The sequence below is a fragment of the Rana temporaria genome, chromosome 13, assembly GCF_905171775.1.
Source record: "Rana temporaria chromosome 13, aRanTem1.1, whole genome shotgun sequence".
NCBI lineage: Eukaryota > Metazoa > Chordata > Amphibia > Anura > Ranidae > Rana > Rana temporaria.
The window spans coordinates 3,410,675-3,432,216 of NC_053501.1; the positions used below are offsets into that span (position 1 = coordinate 3,410,675).

Below are 21,542 nucleotides of genomic sequence, written 5' to 3' on the forward strand. Positions count from 1 at the left end.
GTTGCAATCTTGAATTCCTCTTATGTGTATCACTCAGTGCTCCAGGTGGCCTCTGATGCTGTCAAGGTGACGAAACACGTTGGTACACAACTATTACTAAGTGAAACACTTTACTGAAGCTCTGTCCACGTGATTGGGGAGGGCACTTAATCAGGGGTAGTACACGGATCAGCCATGCCATTATGACCACTGACCAGTAAAGTGATGACCATTGATTATCTCATTACAATGACACCTGAAAGTGGGTGGAATATATTAGGCAGCAAGTAAACATGTTGCCCATGAATTACATTTTTTATGCAAGCAGAAAAAAAGCTGAAAAAATAGACAAGCGTAAGGGTTTGAGGGAATTTGACAAGGACCAAATTGTAATGGCTAGACAATGGGGTCAGAGCAACTCCAAAACTGCACCACTTGAGGGATGTTCCCAGTCTGCAGTGGCCAGGATTAGGGATGAGCCGAACACCCCCCCCCCCCCCCCCTGTTCAGTTTGCACCAGAACCTGCAAACAGACCAAAAGTTTGTGTGAACTTTAGAACCCCATTAAAGTCTATGGGACTCGAACGTTTGAAATCTAAAGTGCTAATTTTAAAGGCTAATATGCAAGTTATTGTCCTAAAAAGTGTTTGGGGACCCGGGTCCTGCCCCAGGGGACATGTATCTATTTACTTATTTATGGTCACAAATAATTTGTTTATGGACTTATTTCTTCTCACATCTGTTTACTATTTTTTTCACCGTGAGAGATCACTATGTACTATATATACACTGGCCCATATTCAAGTACATTTGCGCAATATTTGCGGAGGCACAGGGCAACGATTTTGCCCTGCGCCCACGCAAATATTTTGCGCTGCCCTCGATTCACGGAGCAGTAGCTCCGTAAATTGCGAGGGAGCGCCGGCAAAATTGCCCGGCGTAAGCGCGCGCAATGTAAATGATCCCGCCGGGGGCGGGAATCATTTAAATTAGGCGCGTTCCCACGCCGATCGTAAAGCGCATGCGCCGTCGGGAAACTTTCCCGACGTGCATTGCGGAAAATGACTTCGCAGGGACGTCATTTGCTTCAAAGTGAACGTGAATGGCGTCCAGCGTCATTCACGATCCACTTACGCAAACGACGTAAAATTTGAACGTCGCGACAGGGGAACGTGGCCATCCTATAGCATTGGCTGCGCTTGCTATTAGGATGTGTAACGTTACGTGAAACCCGACGTACGCAAATTACGTAATTTGTGTACGCAGGGCCCGCGCAAGTTTGTGAATCGGTGTTAGTATGCAATTTGCATACTATACACAGATCACAATGGGAGTGCCCCCTAGCGGTCTTCGCTAGAATGCAGCCTAAAATCTGCGTGGCATAAGAGCCTTATGCCACGCAGATTTTAGGCTGCAGTCGGCGTTACGATGTTCCTGAATCAGGAGCATTTGTAACGCCGGAGCAAGTCAGCAATTGCGCTGCGTAACCTATGGTTACGCAGGCGCAATTGCTTCTTGAATCTGGGCCACTGTTTGCATACAGTGAGCGATCACTATTTATGCCATTTTGGATACAATTATTTTGTTATTTATTGTATTGTTTTGAACGCTACACTTACAAATCACATGGATATTAAGGGGAACCCCACATCAAATAAAAAAAAAAAAGGCGTGGGGTTCCCCCCAAATATCCATTTTAAAAAAATGGCGTGGAGCTCCCCCAAAAATCCACACCAGACCCCTTATCCGAGCACGCAACCTGACAGGCCGCAGGAAAAGAGGGGGGGATGAGAGAGCGCCCCTCCTCCTGAACCGTACCAGGCCACATGCCCTCAACATTGGGAAGATGCTTTGGAGGTCTGTGACCCCTCAAAGTACCATGTCCCCATGTTGATGGGGACAAGGGCCTCTTCCCCACAACCCTTGCCCGGTGGTTGTGGGGGTCTTTGGGCGGGGGGCTTATCGGAATCTGGAAGACCCCTTTAACAAAGGGGACCCCCAGATCCCATCCCCCCCTCTGTGAATTGGTAATGGGGTACATTGTACCTCTACCACTTCACTAGGGAAGTATAAAGAATCGTAAAAAAAAACACAGACACCATGGAGAAAGTCCTTTATTCAATAAAAAAAAATCCAGCGCTGGTAATCCACTCTCGGTCTCCGCTCCAACGCTGTCGGTATCCTGCGGCGGGTGATCTCCTCTCCGCCGGGGTCCAGCGATGAGAAGATCTCCTCTTCATCCAGGTCCGGGATCCAGTACACGCATCGCCACCTGTCTCCACCAGAGACAGCCCGGCGAATGACGCGGCTTCAGCCAGTGACAGCTCTTATGTAGGTGAGGGTTGGGTGTGTCAGAGGGGGGTGGGGTCACGTGACGGGTGGCCCCACCCTCACCTACATAAGAGCTGTCACTGGCTGAAGCCGCGTCATTCCCCGGGCTGTCTCCGGTGGAGACAGGCGACGATGCGTGCGCTAGATCCCGGACCTGGATGAAGAGATCTTCTCATCGCTGGACCCCAGCAGAGAGAAGATCACCCGTCGCAGGATACCGACATCGTTGGAGCGGGGACCGAGAGTGGATTACCACCGCTGGATTTTTTATTTATTTTTTAATAAAGGACTTTCTCCACAGTGTGTGTGGTTTTTTTTTACAATTCTTTACACTTCCTTAGTGAAATGGTAGAGGTACAATGTACCCCATTACCAATTCACAATTTACAATGAGAATACTTTTGAATCTCATTGGCCACCGCATTCAATGAGAACCTATGGGAATCCTTTTGAGGCTCTTGTCTTCTGGGACAGCATCTTGGAATAAAGAAGAGTTTCTCATTGGCTAGCACGTTCAATGACAGCCAATGGAAACCCTTTCGAGGCTCTTTTTTTCTGGGACAGCATCCTGGAATAAAGAGGAGTTTCTCCATTGGTCAACGAATTCTCTTCCTTATTCCAGGCACTGTGACGTAAAGTTTTAAAGTGCCGGACCATTATACCGGCTGGAGACGGCAGTAGAAGATGGGATCACATCATTTACAGGCAGCGTGGACTGCAGGGATGGGGATGATGTTGGGAGTTAGGTTGGCCATAGGCTTTGCACATTTCGGCCAATGAAAATCTCTTCTTAATTCTGGGATGCCAGAAGAATGGAGCCTCAAAAAGATTCTCACTGACCAATGAGAATCCTTTTGAGGCTGCTTTCTTCTGAGGCCCCGTACACACGACCGAGTTTCTCGGCAGAATTCAGCGAGAAACTCGGTCGGAGCCAGATTCTGACGAGAAACCCGGTCGTGTGTACACTTTCGACCGAGAAAACCGCCGAGAATCTCGTTGGGCCAAATAGAGAACATGTTCTCTATTTTCTCGTTGTTCAATGGGAAAACTTGGCCCGCCGAGATTTTGGGCGGCTTCACAAGAAACTCGACGAGAAAAACTATGTGTTTTTCTCGTTGGGTTTCTCGGACGTGTGTACGGGGCCTGATACTGCATCCTGGAATAAAGAAAAGTTTCTCATTGGTCAGCAGTGCACATTCAATGAGAACCAATAGGAATTCGTTTGAGGCTCTTTTCTTCCAGGACACCATCCTGGAATAAAGAAGAGTTTCTCATTGGTCAGCGCATTCAATGAGAACCAATGGAAATTCTTTTGAGGCTCTTTTCTTCCGGAACACCATCCTGGAATAAAGAAGATATTCTCATTGGTCAACAAATTCTCTTCCTTATTTCAGGCACTGTGGCGTAAAGTTTTAAAGTGCCGGACCATTATACCGGCTGGAGAGGGCAGTAGAAGATGGGATCACATCATTTACATGCAGTGGGGACTGAAGGGATGGGGATGATGTTGGGAGTTAGGTTGGCCATAGGCTATGCACATTTTGGCCGGTTCTTCATGGATTGGTCAAAATTCTCTACATGGGTGGCCTTATTACCACCCTCCTGCTCAACACCCTTCAACTGAAGAATCAAAGGATCTATAAAGCTAAATTCTCAGCCAATCAGCAGCTCTGTCTCACAACAAATTGTGCCTTAATGGTAACAAAACAGAGGTCATGATAGTTGGAAAAGGCAAGACCGACTTTCCTCAAAATTGGCCCACTGAGTTGGGCTTGACGCCAAATCCAAAAGATAAGGTGACTTGGGGGCTATTCTTGACGAAAAACTAAGTACGATTCCCCAGGTCAGACAATCGGTTTCAAGAGCCACCCACTTTTTACGACTTATCCGCAAGACCAAACACCTCCTGACCCAAGATCAAAGGAAAGACTTAGTCCAGGCACTAATTATTTCTCGTCTTGACTTTTCAAATGGAGTCCTACTAGTCACCCCCATCAAATGGTCCAAGAAACTGCAGCTGGTGCAGAATCAAGCAGCCAGGCCTATTTTTAATCTCCAAAAACAAGATCATATCAGCCCTGTGCTTAAAGAACTCCACTGGCTTCCTGTTACAAAACGTGCCGATTTTAAAATCCTCTGCCTGATCTACAGGGGTTACTATCAGCTGGGTCCACAGTTCCCATCAGATCTGACCCCACACCAGGCCCTGGACTGGCCATAGGGCAGACCGGGCATATGCCCGGTGGGCCGCCATGATGATCAGGCCGCACAGCGGGAGGTAAGCGGCGATCGCAGCCTGGACAGGGTTAACACAGGTCACGGCCGCCGCTCGCCTCCCGCTATGCGGCCGTGCCTGTGCCTTCTCCGGCGAAACTAGCGGCTGCATGGGCTGAGCTGTGTGTCTCTCACACACAGCTCAGCCTCAGAGCCGCGCTTGACGGCTCTGCTCTCCGCCCCTACAGACTGCTCCATGATCCAGCCATGGGTGTCCGTCCGCACAGAGGGGTCAGGGGGGGGGAGCTGCAGGCGCTGTCAGGATGTCCCCCGACCCCCCCTCTCCCCTCTCCTCTCTCCTCTCTCATGTCGGACTTGTCGGCAGCACGGGAGAAAATAAAACTTCCTGCTTCCCTCCCAATTGGCTACAACGAAGCTCCAATGAGAAATAACTAGTGGGGCATCATGGGAAATGTAGTCCCAGAGATAGGGGGCCCAATTAATGTCAGCAGGGAGACGGCTACAGTCCCCAGAATGTACTCTGCTGGGGGGGGAGAGAAAACCTGGAAACAAGCAGATACTACAGAAAAAAGAAAGAGGACTGTGCTGGGGGAACTAATAGCCCCAGCACCACCAGATAGAGCCATGCTGTACCCACCCCACCAGAGAGAGAGAGCCACACTGTACCATACCACCAGAGAAAGATCCACACTGTACCGTACCACCAGAGAGAGCCATGCTGTACCGTAACTACAGAAAGAGCACCACGCTGTACCGTACCACCAGAGAGAGCGCCATGATGTACCGTACCACCAGAGAGAGTGCCATGCTGTACCGCACCACCAGAGAGCCATGCTGCACCGCACCACCAGAGAGCCACGCTGCACCGCACCACCAGAGAGCCATGCTGCACCGCACCACCAGAGAGCCATGCTGCACCGCACCACCAGAGAGCCATGCTGCACTGCACCACCAGAGAGCCACGCTGCACTGCACCACCAGAGAGAGAGAGCCACGCTGCACTGCACCACCAGAGAGAGAGAGCCATGCTGCACCGCACCACCAGAGAGAGCCACGCTGCACCGCACCACCAGAGAGAGAGAGCCATGCTGCACTGCACCACCAGAGAGAGAGAGCCATGCTGCACCGCACCACCAGAGAGAGCCACGCTGCACCGCACCACCAGAGAGAGAGAGCCATGCTGCTTTGCACCACCAGAGAGAGCCATGCTGCACCGCACCACTAGAGAGAGCCACGCTGCACCGCACCACCAGAGAGAGAGCCACGCTGCACCGCACCACCAGAGAGAGAGCCACGCTGCACCGCACCACCAGAGAGAGCCATGCTGTACCGTACCACCAGAGATAGCGCCACACTGTACTGCACCACCAGAGAGAGAGCCACGCTGCACCGCACCACCAGAGAGAGAGCCACGCTGCACCGCACCACCAGAGAGAGAGCCACGCTGCACCGCACCACCAGAGAGAGCCACGCTGTACCGCACCACCAGAGAGAGAGAGAGCCACGCTGTACCGCACCACCAGAGAGAGAGCCACTCTGTACCGCACCACCAGAGAGAGACACGCTGTACCGCACCACCAGAGAGAGCGCCACGCTGTACCGCACCACCAGAGAGCCATGCTGTACCGTGCCACCAGAAAGAGAGTGCCATGCTGTCCAGGAGCACCAGAGAGAGCAGGTCAGTGTCACTGAGCAGTGTGGGCACAATAGGAGACAGACAGTACTAGAATTTTATGGACACAATAGGACTGGGACACTGTAATATAAAGGGGACTGCACTATAAAAGGGCACTACAGTCCCCTTTATATTACAGTGTCCCTGCACATTACAGTGTGGAGGACCAACACCATCCACCCCCGTGAATGTCTACCGACATCTCTGACACCCCCCTTCCCCCCCGCCCCTGGAAAAGTTGGCTGCTCATTCTAAAATGCCTGGGCCTATTTTTTGCATTTAAGCCTAAATATGAGATGTGACGTCTTTTTGACCCCAGATCTCATAATTAAGAGGACCTGTCATGCTTTTTTCTATTACAAGGGATGTTTACATTCCTTATACTAGGAATAAAAGTGATCAAATTTTTTTATTTATTTTTTTTCAGTGTAAAAAGTAATAAAATAAATAAAAATAAATAAGAAAACAAAAAAAAACATTTTTTTAAAGCGCCCCGTTCCGACGAGCTCGCACGCAGAAGCGAACGCATACGCGAGTAGCGCCCGCATATGAAAACGGTGTTCAAATCACACAAGTGAGGTATCGCCGCGATCGTTCGAGCGAGAGCAATAATTCTAGCCCTAGGCCTACTCTGTAGCTCAAAAAATGCAACCTATAGAATTTTTTTAAACGTCGCCTATCGAGATTTTTAAGGGTAAAAGTTTGACGCCATGCCACGAGCGGGCGCAATTTTTAAACGTGACATGTTGGGTATCATTTTACTCGTCGTAACATTATCTTTCACAATATAGAAAAAAATTGGGCCAAATTTATTGTTGTCTTATTTTTTAATTCAAAAAAGTGATTTTTTTCAAAAAAAAGTGCGCTTGTAAGACTGCTGCGCAAATACGGTGTGACAAAAAGTATTGCAATGACCACTATTTTATTCTCTAGGGTGTTAGAAAAAAAATATATAATGTTTGGGGGTTCTAAGTAATTTTCTAGCAGAAAAAACAGTTTTAGTCTTGCAAACACCAAATTTGAAAAACACCTAAGGGCCCAGATTCAAGTACATTTGCACAATATTTGCGGAGGCACAGGGCAACGATTTTGCCCTGCGCCCACGCAAATATTTTGCGCTGCCCTCGATTCACGGAGCAGTAGCTCCGTAAATTGCGAGGGCGCGCCGGCAAAATTGCCCGGCGTAATCATTTAAATTAGGCGCGTTCCCGCGCCGAGCGTAGAGCGCATGCTCCGTCGGGCGACGTGCATTGCGGCAAATGACGTCACAAGGACGTCATTTGCTTCAAAGTGAACGTGAATGGCGTCCAGCGCCATTCACGATCCACTTACGCAAAGGACGTAAAATTAGAATGTTGCGACGCGGGAACGTGGCCATCCTATAGCATTGGCTGCGCCTGCTATTAGGATGTGTAACGTTACGCGAAACCCGACATACGCAAATTACGTAATTTGCGTACGCAGGGCCCGCGCAAGTTTGTGAATCGGTGTTAGTATGCAATTTGCATACTATACACAGATCACAATGGGAGCGCCCCCTAGCGGTCTTCGCTAGAATGCAGCCTAAAATCTGGGTGGCATATGAGCCTTATGCCATGCAGATTTTAGGCTGCAGTCAGCGTTACGATGTTCCTGAATCAGGAGCATTCGTAACGCCGGAGCAAGTCAGCAATTGCGCTGCGTAACCTATGGTTACGCGGGCGCAATTGCTACTTAAATCTGGGCCAAGGTCTTTAAGTGGATATGTTCAGGAAAAAGCTGAAGACATGGGCCCAGATTCAAGAAGCAATTGCGCCTGTGTAACCATAGGTTACACAGCGCAATTGCTTACTTGCTCCGGCGTAGCGAATGCTCCTGATTCAGGAACATCGCTACGCCGACTGCAGCCTAAGATATGACTGGCATAAGCCTCCTTATGCCTTCATATCTTAGGCTGCATTCTTGCGTTGGCCGCTAGGGGGCGCTCCCATTGTGATCAGCGTATAGTATGCAAATTGCATACTAACACCGATTCACAAAGTTGCGCGGACCCTGCGTACGCAAGTTACAGAGTTTCCGTACGGCGTCTTTAGTGTAAGGCTGCCCCTTCTAATAGTAGGGGCAGCCAATGCTAAAGTATACCTGCCGTTCCCGCGTCGCGACGTTCAAATTTTACGTCGTTTGCGTAAGTGAATCGTGAATGGCGCTGGACGCCATTCACGATTCACTTTGAAGCAAATGACGTCCTTGCGACGTCATTTGCCGCAATGCACGTCGGGAAAGTTTCCCGACGGAGCATACGCTCTACGCTCGGCGCAGGAGCGCGCCTAATTTAAATGATTCCCGCTCCCGGCTGGATCATTTACATTGCGCGCGCTTACGCCGGGCAATTTTGCCGGCGCGCCCTCACAATTTACGGAGCTACTGCTCCGTGAATCGAGGGCAGCGCAAAATATTTGCGGGGGCGCAGGGCAAAATCATTGCCCTGTGCCTCCGCAAATAGAGCGCAAATGTACCTGAATCTGGGCCATGGCTATTCCGTCAACCATTCCAATCCTAGGCCAATATTTCTACGCTCATCAAAACATCCGGGCTATCGGTCACAAAGCACTTTGGCACCACCGACTGGTGGTATATGCGCGCTTCCCAAACAAATAGTAATAAATAAATAAATACCTGTACATCCAATCAGATACAGACATTGTTTGGGTGTTCTGACAGCTGTTGGTGCCGCCATCAGAATACAATAGGATTAGTGGGACATTTTCCCATCAAAGCTGTATAGCAGGAAGGAGGAATATGTCAGATTTAGGGCGGGATTCACAAAGAGTTACGCCGGCGTATCAGTAGATACGCCGATGTAACTCGGAATCTAAGCCCGTCGTAAGTTTAAGTGTATGCTCAAACTGAGATACACTTAAACCTAGCTAAGATACAACGGCCTGCGCCGTCGTATGTTAGGGTGCAATTTTTCCGCTGGCCGCTAGGTGGCGCTTCCGTTGATTTCGGCGTAGAATATGTAAATGACTAGATACGCCGATTCACGAACGTACGCTTGCCCGTCGCAGTAAAGATACGCCGTTTCTGTAAGAGGTACGCCAGGGGGTAAAGATAAAGCTGCCCCCTAGGTGGCGTAGCCAATGTTAAGTATGGCCGTCATTCCCGCGTCGAAATTTGAAAAATGTACGTTGTTTGCGTAAGTCGACCGTGAATGGGGCTGGCCGTAATTTTACGTTCACGTCGAAACCAATACGTCCTTGCGGCGTACTTTGGAGCAATGCACACTGGGATATGTACACGGACGGCGCATGCGCCCTTCGTAAAAACCGTCAATCACGTCGGGTCACCAATCATTTACATAAAACACGCCCCCTCTCATCCTCATTTGAATAAGCCGCGCTTACGCCGGCCCCATTTACGCTACGCCGCCGTAAGTTAGGAGGCAAGTGCTTTGTGAATACAGCACTTGCCTCTCTGACTTAAGGCGGCGTAGCGTAAATACGATATGCTACGCCGCCGTAAAAATGCGCCGATCTATGTGAATCCAGCCCTTAGGGCCAGATCCTCAAAAGAGATACGCAGGCGGATCTGCTGTTACGCCGTCGTATCCCTGTTTCTATCTTTGGAACTGATCCACAGAATCAGTTTCCAAAAGATAGGCAGAAGATCCGACATGTGTAAGGGACTTACACTGCCGGATATTAGGATGCAGTACCGCATCCGCCGCTGGGGGCATTTCGAGTCGAAAAGCCGATTCGGGTATGCAAATTAGCACTTACGGAGATCCACGAAGCTTTTACTCTTCGTTTTTACTCCGTAAGTTTTAAGTTGCATGTGTAACTTTAGGGCTGCTTTTACAAGGTGTAAACTGTTTACACCATGTAAAAGTAGACCCTTCTTACCCGCGACGCTGTTATTTTTTTATTTTTTTTTTCCCGCCGGATCTTTTTTTTTTCCCGACGCAACTTTTTTTACCCGGCGCGATTCACAAAACTCGGCGCAACGTAAAACCGCGCTATGAACGTCGGGAAAATGACGTTGTGAGCATGCGCAGTACGGCCGGCGCGGGAGCGCGCCTAATTTAAATGGGACTCGCCCCATTTGAATAGGAACGCCTTGCGCCGGCCGGATTTAAGTTACACAGCCGAAAATTTCTAGGTAAGTGCTTTTTGGATCGGGCACTTAGGTAGAAATTTTCCGGCAGTGTAACTTAAATGGGAATTTTTACGTTACGGCGGCTCTTTGTGGATCTGGCCCCAAGTGCTTTGTGAATACAGCACTTGCCTCTCTGACTTAAGGCGGCGTAGCGTAAATACGATACGCTACGCCGCCGTAAAAATGCGCCGATCTACGTGAATCCAGCCCTTAGTTTTTAGTTCAGTTCGTAAATTGTGTACGGACAGCTTTATCTTTTCACCTGTTTTGTGATCAGGTGAACCAACCCATTAAAGGAGAAGTCCAGCCTGAGCTTTTTAGGCTGGGCTTCTCCTCTGGGTCACAGGAGTGCAATTCGTTTCGCACTCCTGTGACCCGTTTTCAGCGGAGAGCATTTTAAAGTCCGCTCTCCTCTGACATCACTGCCATCAGTCAGGGTAGCGCGTCATCACGACTTCCCAAGTCGGGATCCGCCAGATTGATGGCAGTCTCAGGCCCCGTACACACGACCGAGTTTCTCGGCAGAATTCAGCGAGAAACTCGGTCGGAGCCGGATTCTGCCGAGAAACCCGGTCGTGTGTACACTTTTCATCGAGGAAACCGACGAGAATCTCGTCGGGCCAGATAGAGAACATGGGGCCAAATCCTCAAAAGGGATACGCAGGCGGATCTGCTGTTCAGCCTGCGTATCCCTGTGCCTATCTTTGGAACTGATCCTCAGAAGCAGTTTTCCAAAGATAGGCAGAAGATCCGACATCTGTAAGAGACTTACACTGTCGGATCTTAGGATGCAGTACCGCATCCGCCGCTGGGGGCATTTCGCGTCGAAATGCCGCTTCGCGTATGCAAATGAGGACTTACGGAGATCCACAAAGCTTTTCAGCTTTGTTTTTTCTCCGTAAGTTTACGTTTGCATGCGTAAAATTAGGGCTGCTTTTACAAAGTGTAAACTAGTTACACCTTGTAAAAACAGACCTTTTTTTTTCGATCGCCGCAATTTTTTTTAAAATTTTTTTTTTTTTTTTCGCCGTATCTTTTTTTTAACCCGTCGCAACTTTATTGTCCCGTCGCAATCCACAAAGCCCGGCGTAACGTAATTTCGCGCGATGCACGTCGGGAAAATGACGCCACGAGCATGCGCAGTACGGCCGGCGCGGGAGCGCGCCTCATTTAAATTGTCATCGCCCCCTGGATAACAGGACCGCCTTGCGCCGGGAGAATTTAGGTTGCACTGCGTGAAATTTCTAGGTAAGTGCTTTGTGGATCGGGCACTTAGGTAGAAATTTCCCGCCAGTGTAACTTAAATGGGAAAAATTAAGTTAGGCTACGATTTTGAGGATTTGGCCCATGTTCTCTATTTTCTCGTTAGTCAATGAGAAATCTTGGCCCGCCGAGATTTTCAGCGGCTTCACAAGAAACTCGACGAGAAAAACGATGTGTTTTTCTCGTCGAGTTTCTCAGACGTGTGTACGGGGCCTAAGCGTATCAGCGAGCCGCTGAGACAGCCTCTCCCCGCCCCTCCACTGCTCAGCTCTCCAATGAGCATGGAGAAGCAGAGAGGAAAGAGGTTGACTGACAGCCTCCTTCCTCTCGGGGATCTGTGAGACCCGAGCCAACGGCGATGTTCGGTGGCTTGGTTCTCCGTCTGATGCTCCATCCACCGAGGTAAGTATGAATATAAAATAAAAAGGAACCCCATACTTCTCTTTTAAGAAGATCGGCGATATTACCATGGCAACAAAAATAAAAACTTACGTGTGTCCGGGGAAGACGTCTCCTCTCTCAGGGTGAAAGACTTCTCGCTGAGATGGATGGAATTCTGAGGATTTCTCCTTCGTGCTTTGGCTTATAAAGCCAAAAAATTACCATAGATAGAAAATACATCCCAGAAAAGGTGTGACAACGTTACCTGGAATCCAATGCAGCCAATCAGAAGAAGGTATTTCATTCGGAAAGGAAACTGTTAACTTTGATTTTACAGATCTCAGTGAAAACAAACACCTGATTTTTTACCTTGGTCAAATTCGCTAGAAATGAAACGTTTATTTGCTTAAAACGACGTCCAGTAGAACACAAGTTGATTTATGTTGTAAGGTCAAGGATGTTGGCAAGCGCTGCAGAGAGTGGGGTAGATTCAGGTACAGCTGCGCGCTCCTTACGCAGGCGCGGTGTCCCCTTTTTACCCTGCGCCTACGCAAATTGGCCTGGAGCAACTGAGGCCACAAAGGGGCCCCAGTGACTGACTGGGTCCCCCTTCTACTAAGGAGATCCCAGGCTGTATGCCGCACGGTGGGGGATCGGCTTGAGGAGAACCCGGAGGCAGGTTATCCAAGAGGGCTTGAACGAACCATCGGGGATCTGGTGACCGGTTGCTGACAGGTACGCTGAAACTGTCAGACGGTGACCCTAACGTGACTTATTGGGAGGATTCGCTCTGCTGTTCACATTGGGGTAGATTCAGAGAGCAATTACGCCGGCGTACCCATAGATACGCCGCGTAATTGCTAAGTTGCGCCGGCGTATCTTCTTTCTGTATTCAGAAAGCTTGATACGCCGACTGTAGCCTAAGATACGACTTTAGCCTAAGATACGACTAAGATACTTTAGCCTAAGATACGTCTCTTACGCCGTTGTATCTTAGGCCGGGTACACACGAACAAACATGTACGGTGAAAGCGGTCCGTCGGACCGTTTTCACCGTACATGTCTGCCAGAGGGCTTCTGTACGATGGTTGTACACACCATCGTACAGAAGTCCGCGCGTAAACAATACGCGGGGCGTGTCCGCGTCGTCGCCGCGACGATGACGCGGCGATGATGCGGAGACGTGGGCGGGCCTGCCATTTAAAGGCTTCCACGCATGCGTCGAAGTCATTCGACGCATGCGAGGGACGGCGGGCGCCTGGACATGTACGGTAGGTCTGTACTGACGACCGTACATGTCCGAGCGGGCAGGATTCCAGCGGACGGTTTTAAAACACGTCCAGGAATATTTGCCCGCTGGGAAAAGGCCCGGCGGGCAAATGTTTGCTGGAATTCGGCCCGCTCGCGCCCACACACGACCGAACATGTATGCTGAAACTGGCCCGCGGACCAGTTTCAGCATACATGTTTGGTCGTGTGTACGGGGCCTTAGGGTGCATTCTGACGCTGGCCGCTAGGTGGCGCTCCCATAGATGTCAGCATAGAGTATGTAAATTACATACTTACGCCGATTCACGAACGTACGTGCGCCCGGCGGTAGTTTTTTACGTCGTTTGCGTACGTCGTTTTCGGCGTAAAAGGCTGCTCCTGCTATTAGGAGGCGCAGCCAATGTAAAGTATGGACGTCGTTCCCGCGTCGCGATTTTAAAATTTTACGTCGTTTGCGTAAGTCGTCCGTGAATGGCGCTGGACGCCATTTACGTTCACGTCGAAACCAATGACGTCCTTGCGACGTCATTTACCGCAATGCACGTCGGGAAATTTTAGGGACGGCGCATGCGCAGTACGTTCGGCCTAATTTAAATGATCCACGCCCCCTACGGGATCATTTGAATTACGCGCGCTTACGCCGGCCCCTTTTACGCTAGGGCGCCGCAACTTTATAGGCAAGTGCTTTGAGAATCAAGCACTTGCGCCCATAAAACTTGCGGCGGCGTAACGTAAATGTCATACGTTACGCCGCCGCAGTTTTGCTCGCCCCTACCTGAATCTACCCCATTGCCAGCATTGAGCCTGTGGCAGAGGCCTCAACTGGCATCTTAATTCAATCAGAGCCGGGCCTGTGGCAGAGGCCTGTTCCCCCCAGCAACTTAAAGTGGCACTCCGGCTGCCAGGCCTGTGGCAGAGGCCTGTTCCCCCAGCAACTTAAAGTGGCACTCCGGCTGCCAGGCCTGTGGCAGGAGTCTGTCCGGGGGCACTTCACCCACTCTGGCTGGAGTGGCGACGAACTGTACAACTATTGCTAAAGGAAGGTTTGCTTTCCTCCTATCCAAGCCGGATACCGCAAAGTTCCTTTACTTCATCAACCTTTCCTGTCTACCTCAAGTTGATGTGTTTGTCGTGTTGGGCCAAGAAATAAAGGAACACATGAGGTCATCGAAACAGGAAATGACATCACAAGCCATAAGGCTTCATGTACAACTCCTCTGAACAACCTAAAGACACAAGATTGCAAACGCGTTAAGGCGTCAATATTGACCAACTAAGGACCACCCCACGCAAATATACTGCGGCAGGGCGGTCCTCCTGCGCGAGATCACATACAAATGCGTGATTTCACGCAGAGGGATTGGGGTGTGGGCCACCAGCGACCTGCACCCACAACGGCCGATCGTTCGCAATGGCAGACCGCCGTTCTGTGAGGGAGGGAAACACAGATCTCTGTTTTCATCCAGTCACAACACCCCCCCCCCCCCCCACACACACAGATAGTAAGCACTCCCTAGGAACACATTTAACCCTTTGATCGGGCCCTGATGTTAACCCCTTCCCTGCCAGTGTCATTAGTACAGTGACAGTGCATATTTTTATTGCACTGATCACCGTATTAGTGTTACTGGTCCTTTAAAAAGTGTCAAAAGTGTCAGTCAAGTAAACCACTTAACCCTCCGGACCATTTCGCTGGCCAAAGACCGGCTACTTTTTGAAAATTGGGCACTGCGTCGATTTAAATGACAATTGCGCGGTCGTGCGACGTGGCTCCCAAACAAAATTGGCGTCCTTTTTTCCCCACAAATAGAGCTTTCTTTTGGTGGTATTTGATGACCTCTGCGGTTTTTATTTTTTGCGCTATAAACAAAAATAGAGCGACAATTTTGAAAAAAATTCAATATTTTTTACTTTTTGCTATAATAAATATCCCCCAAAAACATATATATATATAAAAAAAAAAATGTTTTCCTCAGTTTAGGCCGATACGTATTCTTCTACCTATTTTTGGTAAAAAAAATGCAATAAGCGTATAGTGATTGATTTGCGCAAAAGTTATAGCGTCTACAAAATAGGGGTAGTTTTATGGCATTTTTATTCTATTTTTTACTAGTAATGGCGGCGATCAGCGATTTCTATCATGACTGCGACATTATGGCGGACACATCGGACACCTTTGACACATTTTTTGGACGATTGTTATTTTTACAGCGAGCAGTGCTGTAAAAATGACACTGGCAGTGAAGGGGTTAACCACTAGGTGGCGATGAAGGGGTTAAGTGTATCCTAGGGAGTGATTCTTACTGTCAGGGGGCGTGGCTACGAGTGACACGTCACTGATCGCTGCTCCCGATGACAGGGAACAGATCACGATCAGTGACAGTGTCACTAGGCAGAACGGGGAGATGTTGTTTACACTCTCCCCGTTCTGCGGCTCTGTGATCCGATCACAGGACACGGACATCAAGTCCGCGGGCACGGTCACGGGGCGCGCGCGCCCGCACGGCGGGAATTTCAAAGTAACGTATATACACTTTACTTTGCCCAGCCGTGCCATTCTGCTGACGTATAAGCCACTGTAAGAGGAACAATGCCCATTTGCACGCCTCACTGTGCCCATTGTCACTGTGCCCATCCTCACTGTGCCCATCGTCACTGTGCCCGTCATCACTGTGCCCGTCGTCACTGTGCCCATCGTCACTATACCTGATATTGAGAGGCTGCGGGCGTCCATTCATTGTTTAAAGCTCGCGATCTCCTCCTGGTCCCTTCCGTGATAGCCGTTTCTCAGCTGACACAGCTCCGCCTATCACGGACATTCTCTCTTCCTCGGACTCAGTTTCCCAGCAGACACAGTGTTCAGTGTTCCCCCAATCACAGACGTCCCCTTGTCCGCGGATGAAAAGGCGTCAGTGATTGGCGGAACACTGAACACAGTTGGCCAGATTCACGTACGGCGGCTTAAAGTTGTGCGGGCGTAGCGTATGTAATTTACGTTACGCCGCCGCAAGTTAGAGAGGCAAGTGCTGTATTCACAAAGCACTTGCGTCCTAAGTTACGGCGGCGTAGCGTAAAAGCGCGCCTAATTCAAATTGTGAAGAGGTGGGCGTGTTTTATGTAAATAAAGCATGACCCCCACGTAAATGAAGTTTTGAACGACCGGCGCATGCGCCGTCCGTGGACGTATCCCAGTGCGCATGCTCCAAATCACGTTGCAAATAGTCAATGCTTTTGACGTGAACGTAACCTGCGCCCAGCCCTATTCTGAATCGACTTACGCAAACGACGTGAAATTCGACGGCGGTTCCGACGTCCATACTTAACATTGGCTGCGCCATCTTTTTGGTGGTTTATCTTTACGCCTGAAAACGCCTTACGTAAACGGCGTATCTTTACTGCGACGGGCGATTGTACGTTCGTGAAGGTGTAAATCAGCGTACACGCCCCTAGCGGCCAGCGTAAATAGACAGCTAAGATACGACGGCGTAGGAAGACTTACGCCGCTCGTGTCTTAGCAACATTTAAGCGTATCTCAGTTTGAGCATACGCTTAAATGTAGGACGGCGCGGATTCAGAGTTACGACGGCGTATCTACTGATACGCCGGCGTAACTATACCTGAATCTGGCTAAGTGTCCGCTGGGATGGGTGAGGATGAGAGAACGTTTGTGATAGGCGTTTGTCAGCAGACAGAGTTCCGCCTATCACGGAAGGGACAGGAGGAGACTGCGAGTTTTAAACGATGGACGCCCGCAGCCTCTCAATAATTCCAGGTACACGGACTCGAGTATAAGCCGAGGGGGGCATTTTCAGCCCAAAAAAAAGGGCTGAAAATCTTGGCTTATACTCGAGTATATACGGTAAATGTATTTTATGGGGATTTTATGTGATAGACAAATGCCTCGTTTCCACTGAGCGGAACGGTTCGGGTCGTTACAGTTTGGAAGGGTTAGAAAAAAGTGCAGGGACACCGTTCCCACGCGTTCCCGCAGGACTTGAGCCCGGGTCTATGTAATGACAGATCATGTGACACTTATGCCGCGTACACACGGTCGTTTTTTTGTGATGAAAAAATACATAATTTTTTAGCATGAAAAAAAACGACCTTTTTAAAAATTCATTTTAAAAAACGACGTTGCCTGCACACCATCGTTTTTTCAAAATGCTCTAGCAAAGCGCGGTTACGTTCAGCACGTACGGCGGCACTCTGTTCCATTCAAGCTCGCGTCATAACTTGCTTCTGAGCATGTGCGGGTTTAAAAACGTTGTTTTAGCCTACGCACGGTCATTTTTTATGACACAAAAAACGACGTTTTGAAAAACTTATTTTTTTGTCGTTTTTCAGAAGACATAAAATGACATTTTGCCCACACACGATCATTTTAATTGACATTTTTAAAAATGTCATTTTATTTCATCACAAAAAATGACCGTCTGTACGCGGCATTATAGGTAGATTCAGGTACAATGGCGTTAAGTTACGGCGGCGTAGCGTAGCCTGTTTAGGCTACGCCGCCGTAAATTAGCTAGGCTAGTAATGATTCTCTATATACTTGCCTGCTAATATACGGCGGCGTAGCCTAAAACCAGCGGGCGTAAGGGCGCCTAATTCAAATGGGTTGGGGGGGGGGCGTGTTTAATGGCAATGAGGCTTGACCTCACGTTTTTGAAGTTTTTTTGTCACTGCGCATGCGCCGGGCGACTACATTTCCCAGTGTGCATTGCGGTTACGTACACCGCACGGACCTATTGATTTCGACGTAAACAACGTAAATCCCGATTCGCGGACGACTTATGCAAACGACATTAAAATTTCGAACCTCGCGGCGGGAACGGCGGCCATACTTTAACATTGTTATTCCACTTAATAGGTGGAATAACTTTAGGCCTGTAAAGGCCTTACGGAAACGACGTAATTCGACTGTGGCGGGCGGGCGTACATTCGTAAATCAGCGTACAAACTAATTTACATAATCTACGCCGGCCGCAATGGAAGCGCCACCTAGCGGCCATCTGAAAACTTGCAATCTAAGATAGGATGGCGCAAGCCGTCCTATCTTAGATATGTTTAAGCGTATCTCTGTTTGAGCATACGCTTAAACATACGGCGGCGTAGATTCTGAGTTAGGCCGGCTTATCTACTGATAAGCCGGCCTAACTCTACCTGAATCTACCTATGTGTTTTCCCCACACACGGTCATTTTAAATGACGTTTTTAAAAATGTTGTTTTTTTCATCACAAAAAACTACCGTGTGTACGCGGCATTAGATTGCACACAGGTGGACATCATTTTACTAATTATGTGACTTCTGAAGGGAATTGGTGGCACCAGAGCTTTTTATGGGCTTCATAACAAAGGGGGTGAATACATACGCACATGACAATTATAATTTTTTTTATTTCTGAAAAATAGTTTTATGTATTTATTTTTCTAATTTGACTTCACCAACTTAGACTATTGTGTTCTGATCCATCAAATATAATTCAGATAAAAAAAAAAAACATTGGCCTAGATTCAGGTACATTTGCGCCCTCTTACGGAGGCGCAGCGTACCGTTTTTACGCTACGCTTCCGTAAATTACCTGCGCTACGCTTCATTCACGAAGCAGTAGCTCCGTAATTTGCGCGGGCGCTCCGTAAAAATAGCCGGCGTAAGCGCGCGTAATTTAAATGACCCCGTAGGGGGCGTGGATCATTTAAATTAGGCGCGTTCCCGCGCCGAACGTAGTGCGCGTGCTCCGTCGGGAAACTTTCCCGACGTGCATTGCGGCAAATGACGTCGCAAGGACGTCATTTGCTTTAACGTGAACGTAAATGGCGTCCAGCGCCATTCACGATTCATTTACGCAAACGACGTAATTTTCAAACATCGCGACGCAGGAACGGCGGGTATACTTAGCATTGGCTGCCCCTGCTAATAGCAGGAATAGCCTTACGCGGAAACCGACGAATGCAAACGACGTAAAATGCGTACGCCGGGCGCGCGTACGGTTGTGAATCGGCGTGAGTATGCAATTTGCATACTCTACGCTGACCACTACGGGAACGCCACCTATCGGCCATCGTAAGAATGCAGCCTACGATACGACGGCATAAGAGCCTTATGCCAGTCATATCTTAGGCTGCAGTCGGCGTAACGAGCTTTCTGAATACAGAACAGTCGTTACCCCGGCGCAACTAAGCAATTGAGCTGCGTAACTATGGATACGCAGACGCAATTGCTTACTGAATCCACCCCATTGAACTAAAGCCTGTAATGTAACAAAATAGGTAAAAAGCCAAGGGGGGTGAATACTTTTGCAAGGCACTGTAGATGTTAAACAAAAACCCTTTACACAAAAATGAGGGATTGTGAAAAAAAAATGTGAAATTTAATAACATGTAGTGCTAGCCTCGCGAGGGCCGCTGATAGAATCTATACCCCCACTGGTTGCCCCAACTCTGAAAATCCTTTACAGAAAAGGAATTTTATAGGATTTTAAAGGTGCAAATTTACAACAAGAATTTATAGAAAAAAATGTATTTATTGAACAATTAAAAAGGCATGATCCAAATATGAATATCTAATCATACAGTACAGTTGACATGTGTGGACTGATTAGTCCTCTACATGTTTCGCCACGAATAGTAGCTTCTTCAGGAGATTTTAATTATCAGGCACTGTAAACACTGGAAATAGAGACATTTTTTTAAAACAAAGCATGAAATACAATAGCGATACAAAACAGTTATATAAACATACAAAGGGTTTTATTTTTCTAAATTTTCTATGAATCTAGATACATCCCCCTCTATGGTTGCGCCAGATGATCCAATCCATTGCAACCCCTATGACTGCGGCCTCAAAGCAAAACATTTTACTAGCTACTTTTGAATATACAGGTAACTCCTATGACTATGGATGTAGCTTGTCATTGTATTCTCTGCCAATAATTTACTATGTCAGGTTCACTCCCCTCTGTTTCCTCAACCCATAGTCCATTAACATAAGTACAACATGACAAACATTATGCAAACTGTTGTGTTTAAATTGGTTAACTAGAGTTCCAGAGAAAATGAGAGCTGAACCTTTGTGCTAAAAAACAAGTCACAAGTCACTTGGGTGGATAAAGAGGATAAAAGGGATTGAAGTTTTAGGCCCCGTACACACGACAGAGGAACTCGACGTGCTTGGCACGTCGAGTTCCTCGTCGAGTTTTGGGATGAAGCCGCCGAGGAGCTCGGCGGGCCGCCTTCTCCCATAGAACAACGAGAAAATAGAGAACATGTTCTCTATTTTCTCGTCGAGTTCCTCGGCGGCTCCATCGAGCCAAAACTGTACAGACGACAGAATCCGGGTTTTGACCGAGTTTCTCGGTGAATTCTGCCGAGAAACTCTGTCGTGTGTACGAGGCCTGACTCCTTGGAATCTGGCAAATCTCCAAGTATAATGCCGCGTACACACCATCACTTTATGTGATGAAAAAAAACGACACTTTCTGTGAAGTAAAAAATGACGTTTTTGAAACTTCAATTTTCTAAGACGAAGTTGCCTACACACCATCGTTTTTCTCACAATGTTCTTGCAAAGTGAGGTTACGTTCACCACGTTTTACCATTGAAGCTCGCTTCATAAGTAGCTTCTGGGCATGCGTGGATGAAAAAACGTCTTAGAAAACGACGTTTTTTGCTACACACGGTCAATTTCTGTGAAGTAAAAAGTGCACTTTTGAAAAACGACACATAAAATTGAAGCATGCTTCAATTTTTTTTGGTCGTTTTTTACAAGACATAAAACGATGTTTTCCCCCACACACAGTCAATTAAAGTGACGTTTTTAAAAACGTCATTTTTTTTCATCACATAAAGTGATGGTGTGTACGCGGCATTAGGGTCAGGGTAATTCTCGATGATAGGGCATAGCGAGTTTGGCTGATCTGTGGTGTATCTTTATTTTACTTCACAATCTTCCTCTATGGCTGGAATATTATTGTATCCAATGAGATTTCAGGTGTTAAAGATGTGCACAAGATATAGATAAAAATATAAAATAAAATATAGCCAGGGCTTTTTTTCAACTGAGTTCCACCACCTCTGGCTCAGACCCTTTGGTGCCTGCTCACCACAATCACTTGTAAACACAGAAGTCTGGTTTCTGTGTGTACAAGTCACAGCTCTGCACTCTGTGTGTTACCCCCTGAACTCTACACTCTGTATGTAATACAATCCTGGTATTTAATGCCCCTTTAAGACCCTTCTACTGTTTGTGAAATCTGAACGGGGTCGTGGTTGAGT

General features: G+C 48.2%; 1 protein-coding gene across 1 annotated transcript in view; it reads right to left on the reverse strand.

Annotated features, from left to right (window-relative positions):
* The window catches only part of LOC120920756 (tyrosinase-like), a 30,857-nt gene extending 18,641 nt beyond the window's left edge, over window positions 1-12,216 (reverse strand). Inside the window, exon 1 of the mRNA XM_040333031.1 lies at window positions 12,110-12,216. The gene's annotated coding sequence lies outside the window, so the exon portion shown is untranslated. The remainder of the gene's footprint in view (window positions 1-12,109) is intronic.
* Window positions 12,217-21,542: the final 9,326 nt, after the last annotated feature.